This window comes from Aulonocara stuartgranti, assembly GCF_965226115.1.
Source record: "Aulonocara stuartgranti genome assembly, chromosome: 23".
NCBI lineage: Eukaryota > Metazoa > Chordata > Actinopteri > Cichliformes > Cichlidae > Aulonocara > Aulonocara stuartgranti.
In genome coordinates this window covers 21946662-21958834 of record NC_138958.1, presented here as the reverse complement: position 1 = coordinate 21958834, position 12173 = coordinate 21946662, and the positions used below count along the sequence as shown (strand labels likewise).

The following is a 12173-nucleotide window of genomic DNA, read 5'->3' as shown; positions in this document are numbered from 1 at the left end:
TGATTGACATGAAAAAGCATCACTTGATGGAAGGAAACTTAATTCACTGCATAGTTCTTCAGTTGGTATATTAGGAGGTTCATTCTGATCTTCATATGATGTGAACTGAGTCATGTGGACTTCTTTTTGTTTCACCAGTGGTGTACAAATGGACATTTGACAAAAGATATTTTCAGTCGGATCAGTGGTTGTGTTTCTCCTTGGAGTAGAGGGGTTTGCTTCATCAACAGTTGTATCAGAGTGAGTAGGTGCCACAGCAGTGGCAGCTGTTGGTCTGCAGACTGTGTCTGTGATAGTATCACTCAGGTTGACTGTGCTCATACTGTAGAACTGCACAGGCTTCAGTTCATAGTTACAAGAGGGTGATATCTCCATCATTTCATAAGAATCTTGTAGCCTCTTAATCATGTCACTGAGGAGTGTGAATTTCAGCATCACAGCTGTACCACGATTACGTGACTGTAGTAGTAGAGGAAGACCAATGGGTGTTCTGGGGTGTGGGTCAAAGAAACCATATATGCCTGATGTGGATCTGAACACTGCGATACACAATCCACTCATAATCAGTAAGGCATACTGCACATCTGACAACAGGCAGCTCAGTCCTGCTTCTAAGCTCAGAAAAGTATCTACTGCCTCCTCTGGAGGTTCTTCAAATGTCCCATACCGGGAAGGCTGTGTCATGTTGACATGATACATAGACCTGCGAGCATCAACTTTGTCTGGCAGCTCATCGGTAGCCAAATGAATATTTTTAGGAAATCTTTTCTTGGCCTCTTTGTACATCACATCACCTTTATCCAAGACCAGATTAAGGTCAGCTGTAGTCATGTTTTCATTCTCATGAAGGAAAGCAAGAAATGTGAGTGAGTTACATGTGCACTGCTTGTTTCTGGAGTCTCCATATTTAGGATGAGCCTGGCTGCGAGATGCACAGACATGTATAACAGAGGGCTGGTTTTCAAGGTTCAGTCTTTCTGCATGAGATGGTCCTGTCACATCACTGTGACAGCCTCTTTTCAAAAAATCAGCATAACCCACCTGTGGGTCACATGACACCTCATGTTGTTCATTAAATTCATGCTGCAGTCCACTCTTTACAGCATCAGCATAAGATACCTGTTGTACATGTGCAGGAACATGTTGACCTGCCTGTTTGACACTGTCAGAATTGGTCTTTGTAGACACACTGTCTTCTGCAGAGCTCTGAGGAAAATCAAACTCAGCTTGTTCACATGTTGGTACTTTGTGAAACTCATGAAACTTTTTCCAGCGTTGTTTTGCAGCTTGTGACTTTTTCTGCTTCCTTGGCATTTTCACACACTGCAAGTGTTTCTTAGTCTTTAGAAAATATGTTCACAAGATAAGAGTGGCACACACCAGGAGATGTTGTCTTTGTTTTTATATTTCAGTTTTTATTTGTCTTAAACAGTTGTCTTTCGTTTGACAGTTTGTTCTTCAGTTGAGAGAATATTATGCACTCTCTTTATTGGCTTGGCACAACTTAGCAGCAAGCCAAGAGTGAAAAACAGGTAGAGAGAAAATTTAGAAGAGAGAACAGGCAGAGCAGGAGAGACACGGCTGGGAAATCACAATCAAACCGTGAATTAGTTTTCTTTGTTTGTTCAGTTTGTTCTCAGGTAGAGGCAATATATGCACTCTTTATTGCTTTAATGGCTTGGCGTTTTTCAGCAGCAAGCCAAGAGTGAAAAACAGGTAGAGAGAAAATTTAGCAGTGAGAACAGACAGAGCAGGAGAGACACGGCTTTAAATCAAACCGCAGATTTTTCTTTGTTTGTTCAGTTTGTTCATAGGTTGAGGCAAAATATGCACTCTTTATTGCTTTGTTGGCTTGGCGTTTTTCAGCAGCAAGCCAAGAGTGAAAAACAGGTAGAGAGAAAATTTAGCAGAGAGAACAGACAGAGCAGGAGAGACACGGCTTTAAATCAAACCGCAAAAGGATTGTTGGTTTGGCAAAATTTCTCACAAACCACAGAGTGAAATACAGATGGAAAGAAGGCAGAGACAATAGGTGGAGCAGGACAGAGGATAGAGGGGTTGGGGGGTTGGGATGTGAGAGAGAAGACTGGAGATCTGGTCCTTGTTCTTCTTCTTCTACACACTCTGAACAAAAAACAAGAAAAAAAATAATTTTATTAAAATTATATCACATGGTAATTGTATGAACTAAATGTGACTACTGCAAAAGGACAAAACAAATATTCAAGCTAAACTGTTGTCGGCTGCCATGTGCAAAAAGTTGCATAATTGGGCACTTTTTAAAAGAATAAATATTTAATTAAATTCAGCAATAATATTTTTAAATACAAATATGATTGAGTGAATCATTAATTAATCACATGTAGTGTGACTACAAAAATGTACGAAAAAAATATTTTAGCCCAATTGTTAAGCTGCACTTATGTGTATTTATTATAAAATTGTGTTTAAAAGGTCTAGCACAAAGTTTGAACCCATCACTTTACAGCTTATATTAGTCATATTATTTTTTTATTTTGGTCTACTTCTCTTACAGTATGTGCACACCTACCAGGCAAAGCACAGTGTCAGTCAGGTTCCTGAAAGAAACGAGAAATAATACGTTAGTTGTCTGTACAGTGTTATCAGACTAACAGAAATACAAAGCCCACACGACATGATACACTGAACTTCTAGTCAGCAGGGTAATTATAGAGTAATATAGCACACCAACTGATACAGCAGTCATTTTACAATTCAAACTAGTTAACTGAAGTATTGCCACTTATGTAAGGCTACTGTTAGACTGTTACTAGCCTTAGCATTGCTGCTAGCGCTAGCATTCCGGCTAGCATTAGCACTTCAGTTAGTGTTAGCAATGCAGCTAGCGTTAGCATTGCAGCTAGCGTTAGCATTGCAGCTAGCGCTAGCAATGCTAGCACTCTTACTGTTAAAACTGAGCCACAATGGCAATAATAAAGCTAATTTCTTACTTTTGTCTCACTGACCGGCAAGAAATATCACAGGAATATTATTTTTGTCAGTTAACAACTGCTAAGGCTAGTGTTAGCACTATAGCTAGCGTTAGCATTGTTGCTAGCATTAGCATCGAAGCTAGCGTTAGCACTGCTGCTAACAGCAAAACATCATAAACGTATATAAATGATAGCGAAGGTTATTCTTTTTTCTTTCTTCTTTGAATTCTTTTTAACTCTGTTGGACTTGATATGTGAGTTTAAATGTCAAACATGTATTTTTTCCATCATAAAAATAAAACACTGCAGTACTGAGTGTACTGTACTTACCACAGCAGAGAGCGAAGCGGAATGACGACAGTTGGTCCAGTGATAGGTTAAAAACAGATGAGGCGTTCAGGTGGTGCTTGGAAATTTGACCATCAGTTTGAACAGCAATAATGAGCATATACATGTCTGTGTGTTGGTCTCTGTGTGTGACAGACATAGAGAGATAGAGGGAAAAAATACACTATACTAGTGTACAAATTGGTACTTTTTGCCCAAGTATAAGCGAATGAGTGACATACAGAAAAACAGGGCAACTGGCATTAAATGAGCAAATAAAAAGTATTAAATCTTGAACTGTTTTGTGGGTTTTATTTTAAGACTACTTTGAGTGTATTCGTGGGGAGATAAACTATACAGACTATAAACAGAAACATTAAATGAGATTAGATTAGTTAAACGTTAGTTAAAAGGTGGGGAAATTAACTACAGACCAATAGATGCTGAGAGCTTTAATTATCCAGTCAGAAAGGATGATTTTGAAGTCATCAACTGACTCCAACTGCCCAGATCTGAAAAACCTTTGTGCCAATCACAATGCTCTACTTAGTTGGCATATACTAACTAGTGACAAACTATTAATCTGTGGCAAAACCCTGTTAAATCTGTCTTATTGTACTTTTGAAAAAGTTAATCTTACTACAATCTAACATTTTTAGGTTTAACCTTGGCAGAGTGAGAGAGAGCTCGTTAAGCAGGCAGGTGTGAGCCTGGTTGCTATAGTAACTGCACCCAATGGCTCCATACACACGTACACAGACATGCGCCTCACTTTTGCTGCTTAAAATGAACAGAAAAGTCAGGCCGAAACAAATCGCTCCCAAATGAAAAGTATAGGTCGTATTGACGAAATTCTTTCACCGTGAGCGGCAGCAATGTCCACTCTACCTAATTCTCAGTTTTCATGCCTGTGGAGTTTATTATATGGACGTGGTGACAGTGTAAAAACACCATGCTCTTCTGATTTTCAAACCAACCTTCTGAGCCGTTTTAACATTAGAGTCTATGGAAGAGCTGGAGGGAGGAGGCTGTCCACTGGTGACATTTATGAAAGAACCGTAACACCTAGGACAATAGTAAACACATTGGATGAAAGAGGACAGCCATGGCTACGTTTTGAGGGTAAAATCATACCTGTAGAGCAAACGCTGTGGACACAGCAGCAGTTTTAAAAAAGATTTTAAGATTAATTTTTTTGCTCCTCTCACTCTAGCAGTTGAGCTGCCTCACTCTAGCCCCAACATTCCGTCCCATACACACCCATTATAAACTCTGAAACGGGTGAAAAAACATCATGAAACTTAAACTGGAACTGAAGAAAAAGTATAATAGATATTGAAAAGATAAATACAAGTTGAATAGTTGAATGTCTTGTCTTCGTTTTAAAGTTTGAATGGTGGCTCTATGTCAATGTATGTGGAAGTAGTAAGAGTTTAAAAATGAGTAAGTTGAATGAGAATTTGAAGGGTCTCCCCATTGAAATACATGGGAAATTTTTGTTGAATAAAGTTGAATAAAATTAAAAATATAAATGTTAAAAATGAGAAAAATAGAAGCAGTCATGTCCAAAATAATAGGAATCTAATGGTGTTTGAATGGTTTTTCTAAGTTGAACGGTTTTGAAGGAGTAGGCTTTCAAAAAACGTACGGAAGAATAAAATAGAACTAGAAAGTGCATTTTCTGAAGAAACTGCAGTGTGAATGCTTGAATCTGAATGTATGCACTGAAATGAATTAATTACTGAATTTAAGTTAAAAATCTTGAATGAGATAAAAAAAAAACCCGAATTTAACCTGAAAACAAAGGTGCTGAACTGCTAAAAGCTGAAGGTTACACAGAAGAAGGAGTTGGAAAAAAACTGAAAATGTTTTAAATGTAAATTAGAAAACCCTAAGAAATGAGAAAAGAACATTTAGAGTCAGAAAACATCTGAATGAATATTAAAAGGTCATATTCTTTGAATCACTGAATGACTAAAATGTGATCCCTCTGCTTGGATCCACACAGTTTAAAAAATTTAAAAGTCTGAGCTTTGAAAGACACGGTGTTGGAAAGAGAACAACGATGGCGACGTTTTGAGGGTAAAATGATGGCTTTAACACTGTGGACACAGCAGCAGTTGAAAGAGAAGTGTTTAAGATTAATTTTGGCAGAGTGGCAGAGAGAGCTCGTTAAGCAGGCAGGTGTGAGCCTGGTTGCTATAGTGACCGCACCCAATGGCTCCATACACACGACACAGACATGCACCTCACTTTTGCTGCTTAAAATGAACAGAAAAGTCAGGCCGAAACAAATCGCTCCCAAATGAAAAGTAAAAGTCGTATTGACAAAATTCTTTCACCGTGAGCGACAGCAATGTCTAGTCTACCTAATTCTCAGTTTTCATGCCTGTGGAGCTTATTATATGGACGTGGTGACAGTGTAAAGACACCATGCTCTTCTGATTTTCAAACGAACCTTCTGAGCCATTTTAACATTAGAGTCTATGGAAGAGTTGGAGGGAGGAGGCTGTGCATTGGTGACATTTATGAAAGAACCATAACACCTAGTACAATAGTAAACACATTGGATGAAAGAGGACAGCCATGGCTACGTTTTGAGGGTAAAATCATACCTGTAGAGCAAACGCTGCGGACACAGCAGCAGTTTTAAAAAAGATTTTAAGATTAATTTTTTTGCTCCTCTCACTCTAGCAGTTGAGCTGCCTCACTCTAGCCCCAACATTCCGTCCCATACACACCCATTATAAACTCTGAAACGGGTGAAAAAACATCATGAAACTTAAACTGGAACTGAAGAAAAAGTATAATAGATATTGAAAAGATAAATACAAGTTAAATAGTTGAATGTCTTGTCTTCGTTTTAAAGTTTGAATGGTGGCTCTATGTGAACGTATGTTGAAGTAGTAAGAGTTTAAAAATGAGTAAGTTGAATGAGAATTTGAAGGGTCTCCCCATTGAAATACATGGGAAATTTTTGTTGAATAAAGTTGAATAAAATTAAAAATATAAATGTTAAAAATGAGAAAAATAGAAGCAGTCATGTCCAAAATAATAGGAATCTAACGATGTTTGAATGGTTTTTCTAAGTTGAACGGTTTTGAAGGAGTAGGCTTTCAAAAAACGTACGGAAAAAGAAAATATAATAATAAAGATTAGAAGAACAATACTGTGAATGCTTTTCAAGCATTCACACTAATAAAGATTAGAAGAACAATACTGTGAATGCTTTTCAAGCATTCACACTAATAATAAAGATTACAACAACAATACTGTGAATGCTTTTCAAGCATTCACACTAATAACTAGAAAGTGCATTTTCTGAAGAAACTGCAGTGTGAATGCTTGAATCTGAATGTATGCACTGAAATGAATTAATTGCTGAATTTTGAGTTAAAAATATTGAATGAGATTAAAAAAAAACAAAAAAAAAACCGAATTTAACCTGAAAACAAAGGTGCTGAACTGCTAAAAGCTGAAGGTTACACAGAAGAAAGAGTTGGAAAAAAACTGAAAATGTTTTAAATGTAAATTAGAAAACCCTAAGAAATGAGAAAAGAACATTTAGAGTCAGAAAACATCTGAAAGAATATTAAAAGGTCATATTCTTTGAATCACTGAATGACTCAAATGTGATGCCTCCACTTTGATCCACACAGTTTAAAAAGTTTAAATGCCTGAGCTTTGAAAGATACGGTGTTGGAAAGAGAACAATAATGGCGACAATTTGAGGGTAAAATGATGGCTGTAACACTGTGGACACAGCAGCAGTTGAAAGAGAAGTGTTTAAGATGAATCTTGGTACAGTGGCAGGCAGAGCTCGTTAAGCAGGCAGGTGTGAGCCTGGTTGCTATAGTGACCGCACCCAATGGCTCCATACACACGTACACAGACATGCGCCTCACTTTTGCTGCTTAAAATGAACAGAAAAGTCAGGCCGAAACAAATCATTCCCAAATGAAAAGTAAAAGTCGTATTGACAAAATTCTTTCACTGTGAGCGACAGCAATGTCTAGTCTACCAAATTCTCAGTTTTCATGTCTGTGGAGTTTATTATATGGACGTGGTGACAGTGGAAAGACACCATGCTCTTCTGATTTTCAAACGAACCTTCTGAGCCATTTTAACATTAGAGTCTATGGAAGAGTTGGAGGGAGGAGGCTGTGCATTGGTGACATTTATGAAAGAACCATAACACCTAGTACAATAGTAAACACATTGGATGAAAGAGGACAGCGATGGCTACGTTTTGAGGGTAAAATCATACCTGTAGAGCAAACGCTGCGGACACAGCAGCAGTTTTAAAAAAGATTTTAAGATTAATTTTTTTGCTCCTCTCACTCTAGCAGTTGAGCTGCCTCACTCTAGCCCCAACATTCCGTCCCATACACACCCATTATAAATTTTGAAACGGGTGAAAAAACATCATGAAACTTAAACTGGAACTGAAGAAAAAGTATAATAGATATTGAAAAGATAAATACAAGTTGAATAGTTGAATGTCTTGTCTTCGTTTTAGAGTTTGAATGGTGGCTCTATGTCAATGTATGTGGAAGTAGTAAGAGTTTAAAAATGAGTAAATTGAATGAGAATTTGAAGGGTCTCCCCATTGAAATACATGGGAAATTTTTGTTGAATAAAGTTGAATAAAATTAAAAATATAAATGTTAAAAATGAGAAAAATAGAAGCAGTCATGTCCAAAATAATAGGAATCTAACGATGTTTGAATGGTTTTTCCAAGTTGAACGGTTTTGAAGGAGTAGGCTTTCAAAAAACGTACGGAAGAATAAAATAGAATAAAGATTAGAAGAACAATACTGTGAATGCTTTTCAAGCATTCACACTAACTAGAAAGTGCATTTTCTGAAGAAACTGCAGTGTGAATGCTTGAATCTGAATGTATGCACTGAAATGAATTAATTGCTGAATTTTGAGTTAAAAATATTGAATGAGATTTAAAAAAAAAAAAAAAAAAAAAAGGAATTTAACCTGAAAACAAAGGTGCTGAACTGCTAAAAGCTGAAGGTTACACAGAAGAAGAAGTTGGAAAAAAGCTGAAAATGTTTTAATTGTAAATTAGAAAAACCTAAGAAATGAGAAAAGAACATTTAGAGTCAGAAAACATCTGAAAGAATATTAAAAGGTCATATTCTTTGAATCACTGAATGACTAAAATGTGATCCCTCCACTTGGACCCACACAGTTTAAAAAGTTTACATCTCTGAGCTTTGAAAGACAAGATGTTGGAAAAAGAACAACGATGGCGACGTTTTGAGGGTAAAATGATGGCTTTAACACTGTGGACACAGCAGCAGTTGAAAGAGAAGTGTTTAAGATGAATCTTGGCAGAGTGAGAGAGAGAGCTCGTTAAGCAGGCAGGTGTGAGCCTGGTTGCTATAGTGACCGCACCCAAGGGCTCCATACACACGGACACAGACATGCACCTCACTTTTGCTGCTTAAAATGAACAGAAAAGTCAGGCCGAAACAAATCGTTCCCAAATGAAAAGTAAAAGTCGTATTGACAAAATTCTTTCACTGTGAGCGACAGCAATGTCTAGTCTACCAAATTCTCAGTTTTCATGCCTGTGGAGCTTATTATATGGACGTGGTGACAGTGGAAAGACACCATGCTCTTCTGATTTTCAAACGAACCTTCTGAGCCATTTTAACATTAGAGTCTATGGAAGAGTTGGAGGGAGGAGGCTGTGCATTGGTGACATTTATGAAAGAACCATAACACCTAGTACAATAGTAAACACATTGGATGAAAGAGGACAGCCATGGCTACGTTTTGAGGGTAAAATCATACCTGTAGAGCAAACGCTGTGGACACAGCAGCAGTTTTAAAAAAGATTTTAAGATTAATTTTTTTGCTCCTCTCACTCTAGCAGTTGAGCTGCCTCACTCTAGCCCCAACATTCCGTCCCATACACACCCATTATAAACTCTGAAACGGGTGAAAAAACATCATGAAACTTAAACTGGAACTGAAGAAAAAGTATAATAGATATTGAAAAGATAAATACAAGTTGAATAGTTGAATGTCTTGTCTTCGTTTTAAAGTTTGAATGGTGGCTCTATGTCAATGTATGTGGAAGTAGTAAGAGTTTAAAAATGAGTAAGTTGAATGAGAATTTGAAGGGTCTCCCCATTGAAATACATGGGAAATTTTTGTTGAATAAAGTTGAATAAAATTAAAAATATAAATGTTAAAAATGAGAAAAATAGAAGCAGTCATGTCCAAAATAATAGGAATCTAACGATGTTTGAATGGTTTTTCTAAGTTGAACGGTTTTGAAGGAGTAGGCTTTCAAAAAACGTACGGAATAGATAAAATATAACTAGAAAGTGCATTTTCTGAAGAAACTGCAGTGTGAATGCTTGAATCTGAATGTATGCACTGAAATGAATTAATTGCTGAATGTTAAGTTAAAAAAAAAAATTCTGAACGAGCTGGAAAATACAGAATTTTTAACCTGAAAACAAAAGTGCAGAACTTTTGAAAGCTGATGTTCACACAGAAGAAGTTGGAAAAAAGCTAAACATGTTTAAAATGTAAATAATAAAATGATGAGTAATGACAAAAGAAAATTTAGAGTCAGAAAACCTCTGAATGAATATTAAACGTTCAAATTCTTCTAACTGAAATGAACTTAAAAGATGAACAAAAATTCTGGAGAAAATACAAACTTTAATATACAGCATAATGTTTTTCAGACATGTACACATGTGTATATCATGTTTAATAGTATTACATACATCAATTTGTTTTGTATGTCATAGAAAATAACAAAAATCTTAAGTCATATTTTACAGCTTCTTTCTGAAAAGGACTAGTAGAATAAATAAAAATAACTAAATTAAATAACTAATGAAATACATGAAAATTCAACTTTTAAAACCACAATCCTGAACCTTTAAATTGTGTTGGTTTCTTAGAACATGGCTGAACAGCTGTTTCTATCGGTCTACTTAATCTGTCTACACATCTTTTTATTACTCATTCTTTTTTATGTTTTAATGTAAACAGAGTCCACACAGTGGTAAAAGAGAACTGTATAGAGAATTTTGAGTAAACTCAAATGAAAGCGTAAGGTGGTGACACAGTTTAACACATGCAAATAATCAAATAAGCACATTAGTCCTTTTTGTGAACATGGATAAATAAGGATCAATAGTTTACAGCATTGTTCAGCCATGCCACTAAATGCTTTTTTACACATTGTTTTAACCTGGGCTCAGACACAAAGTCCCAAATTTAGTTAGTCCCTGACTTTGAGTTGTGGTTATGACTAATTATTATACACGAGGCTTTATCTATCTGAACTCTAAGGACACAAATATGAAAAACCTATACTTACCAGCTGATACTCCACACTACACACTAGTGCCATGTGCCATGTGACCTGAAACTTTGGTACAAACTCATCATAATCATTCTGTTAACACTGTTTTTTAACACTGTTTGTGTTGCTGTTCAGCAGTTTAAAATGTTTTAGATTGGATTACATGGAATGAATTTGAATTTTCTTGGGGGGTTTTGTGTGTGTTTTGTTCTTAGCAGATTTTTTCTTCCATAACGTTGAATTCCAGTTACCACATTTCTGGTCATACGACATCCCGAGTGCCCACTTAAAAAAAATCCCCACAGTTAATTCAACATTAAAACAAAATAAAAATATGTTAAATAAATAAAGGTTTGCTCTGTGATGAAATACTAAATAAGCATACATTGTACAGAGCACTAACAATGAAAACAATCCTTTAGCCTGTTGATCAGAGAGAGGCCGTCATTATGTCCATTTAAAACCTGTAATCACAGAGCACAACGTTTCTGTGAAACTATAAAGTCCCATATGATCCTCATCATGTCCAGTGACTTCAGAGTGGATCCTCCCTGTCATCCGGCCAGTGTTTGATGTGTGGCAAGCAGCACAGAAGCAGGATAGCTGAGGACTTTAAAAGAAGAGCAGAAAATAGCAACATATGTAGTTGTAAATGTAAATATCAGTGATACTTGTCTTGTCAAAGGGAATAAAATAATGAAAATGTTAACTTACACACTCATTTAGGGAGGATCTTGACACTGCACAGAGGAGGCACAGTCAGTCTGACAATGATGGTGATCTCCAGGGATGTTTTCCTGCAGCAACATTCCTGCCAACTGGCCGTATGATCCAGAGTAGTTGGTTTGTAATGAACAGAAAGGTGTATATGTTAGGTAGTGTGCACTCAGAGCTGGTCCTAAGAAACAAACACATCCTGTAATACACTGAATACCTGTAGTAGTGCTGCTGCAAATATGAAGCCCTTCTATCATGAGTGGTTTCAAAGAAGGTGTTTTGGAGGCTCAGTCACAGAAACTGTGCAGTCTGTTCAGTCCTGAGTGTCTCAGCTCTGAAGGGGATGGATCACAGAGGGAAACACCTGAGTACAGACATTACAATACACTCTAACACTCCTAAGGTCAAGTGAAAACACAATTTAAACACTTTACAAAGAATGAATACATGTTTTCATGGAAATTATGTCATTAACCCTTTTTGTTGTGAGTAAATCTCACCGACTGCTTGTGGGACAAGCTAGAAGGAGGACTTATCACAGAATCTCTCCTGTGCTCCAGATGTGAAGTCTCACGCTCTGATCGTACGGCGATGAAGATGGTGATGATGAAGTTTCTCTGATCTGTGGCATTACAGTTTCTGGCTGCTATGTGCTTCACATTGTTGGATTTTACATGTGAAGCTTGGAGAAGACACAGGAGGACTGTGTCTTGCTTAAAAAAAAAAAAGAAAAAAAAAGGAAACCTAACAGGAAAGGAAACCCCCCCCCCCTCAACTCCCACCGTACCCTCCCCCCCCCCTCCCACTCAACTCCCCAACCTCACAC

The 12173-nt window shown here is 36.9% G+C and overlaps 1 protein-coding gene and 1 long non-coding RNA gene across 3 annotated transcripts in view; one reads left to right on the top strand and one right to left on the bottom strand.

Moving 5' to 3' along the window:
• The window catches only part of LOC309701437 (uncharacterized protein), a 266740-nt gene that overhangs the window by 210849 nt on the left and 43718 nt on the right, over positions 1-12173 (top strand). The window lies entirely within an intron of this gene.
• Positions 10928-11947, bottom strand: LOC309699851. Its single transcript, XR_014274509.1, has 3 exons — positions 11565-11947; positions 11345-11448; positions 10928-11240 (listed from the first exon to the last, which is right to left on the bottom strand). It is a non-coding gene; the product is annotated as an uncharacterized lncRNA (long non-coding RNA).